The sequence below is a fragment of the Oryzias latipes genome, chromosome 18 (genome assembly GCF_053564925.1).
Source record: "Oryzias latipes strain Hd-rR chromosome 18, Olatipes_Hd-rR_3.1".
Classification (NCBI taxonomy): domain Eukaryota; kingdom Metazoa; phylum Chordata; class Actinopteri; order Beloniformes; family Adrianichthyidae; genus Oryzias; species Oryzias latipes.
In genome coordinates this window covers 9,175,453-9,179,892 of record NC_136254.1, presented here as the reverse complement: position 1 = coordinate 9,179,892, position 4,440 = coordinate 9,175,453, and the positions used below count along the sequence as shown (strand labels likewise).

The window sequence follows — 4,440 nt, the reverse complement described above, 5'->3', positions numbered from 1 at the left end:
TTGCCCACAAGCGGCTGGGATAGGCACCAGCAGCCCTGGGACCCTGATAGGGGCAAAACAGAATAGAAAAAAAATGAATGAATGAAACAATGACAGTAAAGATCTTTCTATTCTAGATGCATGTTTAACATATGGCTGAGAATAATTTACAAAAGCTCTTTTGAGCTGATTCTGCATGCATGTGAGATAGTTCTTTGTACTATGTCACTCTGGCCATATCACAAAGTAAATCTTTTTCTTCAAATGATTTATACATTCTTTTATTAATTACACAAAGCCCTACCTTAAGAACTTTAGTTCTCAGAACGAGAGAGATACCATTGTGATCGCTAAAGATGAATGGTTCGTAACCAACATTAGTGAACTTTTCAGCACAATTAGTATAAACATGACCAATACATGTAGATGGACTCCTCTCGATTAAGTCAAACTCTGGTTGGCCAATTTATTAACTGTCAGACATTTAACACCACAATTGTGTTACTCAATTTGTTTTCAGAGATAACTTATCCGATAACCAGTTAATGTTTATATCAGCTAAAATAAACACTTAACCAATGAAATCACTGACTGTCTGGATCATCGTACATATTTTAATCAGGTATTAAACGTTTGTCAATTGTCAAAAAGAGTCAGGTGAGGGGTGTCCAGGAACTGCTCGCTGGGGAGGCTGGGAGATGAAGTGCTTTAGTAATTTGGAGATTGGTTACCAAAGGAGGAGACAGAGCTCTGACTCCTGACATATATATGCAACATTATTGTCATAATTATTAAGTGTAAATGTGTTTGTCAAACATTGCAGACAGAGCCAGAGCCACACTGACAGCAGCAACAACAACTGTGTCAGTAGGAGACAGAGTGACACTGATCTGCTCTGTGGAGAAATCTGCTGGTTGGAAATATGAGTGGTTCAGAAGAACCTCACACACCTCTGAAGACACAATCAATGATGGACTAAATGGAAACATCAGAGTCTCACAAGGAGGAATCTACAGATGCAGAGGATTTAGAGGAGAACCAGCCGTCTACTCTGATCCAAGTGATGAAGTCACCATTCAAATAACCAGTGAGGGATTTCACTTTATTGAAAGCTTTTCACAATCATTGATTTTAACATTAAAAATGTGTTTTATTGTTTTTAAATCTGATGGAAACAGTTTCCAACAAAGTCAGTGTAACCCAAAAACCCAGCTGGTCTCAGATCTTCAGAGGAGAGAGGATCACTCTGACATGTGAGGTTCAGGGAGGTGAAGGAGTTCAGTGGGAGTATGAATGGAGAACACCTCAGTCACAGACATTCAGGACAAACCAGAAAGACTGGACTATCACAGCTTCCATCAGTGGAGACTACAGCTGTAAGAGCAGACCCACAGAGGATTCATATTCTGCTACAAACTGGAGTGAAGCTTTAAGGTTGTCTGTTTTAGGTAAATTCATTTTTTTTTCTTTTCAGTTTGAAAAATATCTGTATTTATGAGAATTAATGAATGATTCTTATTTATTACTTTATGTTTTCTAGAGATTGTTATTTAAGATGTTGGCCTCTGTTTAGACAGATAATTACATCCATTTGTTGAACTCAACAGCACACAAACCAAAGGCTGAACTGAAGATCACAAAGTCTCCAGTAGGGGGCAGAGTGACCCTGAGCTGTTCAGTGAAGCCTTCATCATCTGGTTGGAGTTTCTTCTGGTTCAGAGGAGAGAAACCCTCCAAACTGCTGAGAACACAAGATGCTGATTTCCTCTCAAATGGACAAATCAGAGTCTCACAGGGAGGAGTCTACAGATGCAGAGGAGGAAGAGGAGAACCAGTTTATCACACAGAGTTTAGTGATCCAGTCATTGGTGAGTTTAAAAAGGTTTTAATAGAGCACAATATAAAAAATAAAAACTTTGTTAAGTTTTTAATTTTGAATAACATCTATAAAACGGTTAAGTTTTGGTTCTAAAGCTCTTCAGTCTTATTTTTTAAACACAACTATTTCTTTACTTTTAACTAGAAAGTCACTGGAACAAATCTGTCTTCTAAAAAGGCCAAAATGAGCCCTGCTGTAAATGTAAACACATAAAACTAACAAAAGGATGTTGGTGAGACACTGTGGGCTTGATTTGAAGAAATCTGTTAAATAATTTAAAAAAACAAAACAATTGTTCTCATCTTTAATGATTAAACTACTGTTTCAGTTTTTATGGTTTTGATTGGCATATTTGAAAATACACAGCAGGGAGGGGTACTGGTAATTATAGCAACTTAGTGACAGGAACAATTTGTGATGCAAAACCAACATAACAGTGGAATAGACAGAATTGAAAATATTGAGTCCATTTCAGCTAAAGAGCATTGCTGTGTTTCTGTTGCAGTTCCTGCAAAAATCAAAGTGTTGCACGCTGACAGAGTTGGTCCATCATCTGTAAAAGTGAAACATTGACAATAAATGATCTCTGTTGAAGAGAAGCTGCTGATCATTTATTCTAATAGTGTAGTTTGTCATAGAGGCTCTGTCATAGAGCAGCAGAAGTCACAGCAGAGCAGCAGAGAGGTCAAAACAATCATGAAGAAAGTGAAAAATCTCCTGCTTCATTTCTGTCTGACAGCAGAGTTATCAGAGTTCTGTCAACCTGTGGAGCTTCTTCTATCAGAACCAAAGGTGTCACATGAAAGAGTTTGGTCAGAAACACAACAAAGTCACTAAAAACAACACTATTTCTCCACCAGAACCTGTCCTGAGAGTGTCTCCATGGTGGTTGAGTCCTGGAGCCTCAGTGACTCTGAGCTGTGAGGTTGAACATGTGTCTGCAGGATGGAGCTTCTACTGGTATAAAGCTGTTCCTGATCTATCACACAAGTCTGGCTCTTACAGCTATGAGCTGCTGCCTGCTAGCTCCAATGGGACTGCAGACAACTCCTACATCATTCATGGACAGACACACACAGCAGGATATGTGTGCAGAGCTGGAAGAGGAGAGCCACACTTCTACACTCTTTACAGTCAGCCTCACTTTGTCTGGTCTGGAGGTCAGACTTCTGATTGTTGATTCATTTCTGTCAACACTGAATGATTTCTCTTCACATTTCTAATGCTGTCAGATTCTGCTCTTTAGTTTGCTTGTTTCCACTTATTGCTAACAGTCAAATGTCATTAAAAATGTTGTAAACAAATGTTTCTTTTTCATTTGCATAGAGCCATTCTAACTCCAACCCATTGAATGAAAATCCATTGAAACACATTTTTTTTTGTGTCTCTTTGCTCTCCAAATGAAGCTAAAGTGTGCTGATCTTCATCCTGTTTGTTTTCAAATCTTCATCCATCAGCGTCTCTCTCAGTGAGTCCTGACAGAGTCCAACACTTCACCTCTGACTCTGTCTCACTGAGCTGTGAGGGAAACTCTGCTGAGTGGAGAGTCAGCAGGTTTCTGCTTCCTGACTTCCTGTCATTCTGTTCTGACTGGGGAACAATGAATGGATCAACATGTCATGTTCAGAAGATCCAGTCCAGTAATGCAGTGTACTGGTGTGAGTCTGGATCAGCATTCAGCAACGCAGTCAACATCACTGGACACTGTGAGTGGAAACATGTTTGGATTCCTATTTTTAGCTTGACTTTCATCATTGGATTGATTTGAAACACATGCAGAAGTTGAAGATGGATTTAGATGATCAACTGGATGTCAAAGCAGAATGAAGCAGACGTCAAACATGTTGGGATCATATGTGATGAAGATGAATGTGGATGTTTCCAGATGATGATGAGCTTCTCCTGCTGAGTCCTGTCCATCCTGTGACTGAGGGACATTCTGTTACTCTTGGCTGCAAGTTGAGGACAGAAAATCTTCTTTCTAAAGTGTTTTTCTATCAAAATGACACAATCATCCAAAGTGAGAGCAGAGTGGAGATGATCATCCCTGCAGTGTCAAAGTCTCATGAAGGCTTCTACAAGTGTCAATCCTCAGGAAAAGAATCACCACAGAGCTGGTTGGCAGTAACATGTCAGCAAATCTCTATTGATTCATTGGAAATCCTTTAGGTGATAATATTTACATATATTTGAATCAAACATGTTTTTTTACAGCTACATCCAGACCTGACAGCTCCTCATTTCCTGTCTTGGTTGTTGCTCTAACTTCTGTAGCTTTTGTCATTTTTCTATTCATGATGTTGTTTCTCTACAAAAGATCAAGAGGTGAGAAATATTATTATTATTAGATAATATTCATAATAATTTCATGATAATCAATAACAGATTTTCATCTTTTCCAGATTCAGACATCATCAGGTTTGTGCAGCTCTGTGTTTTTATGTTTAAAGTGTGACAGATGATTTTCTTGGAGATGATGTTTTCAATCATTCTAATCTTTCTATTTCTTTCTTCCAGCAGCTCTCAGGACAACAACCAGAGCTCTGCTGCAGACCACAGAGAAGCTCAGCACAGAAATGACT

General features: G+C 38.8%; 1 long non-coding RNA gene across 1 annotated transcript; it reads left to right on the top strand.

The window, feature by feature from the left end:
• The first annotated feature begins 3,307 nt into the window (after positions 1-3,307).
• On the top strand, positions 3,308-4,155 carry LOC144987375 (uncharacterized). The gene is made up of 3 exons (XR_013651257.1): positions 3,308-3,564; positions 3,744-3,989; positions 4,073-4,155. It is a non-coding gene; the product is annotated as an uncharacterized LOC144987375 (long non-coding RNA).
• Positions 4,156-4,440: the final 285 nt, after the last annotated feature.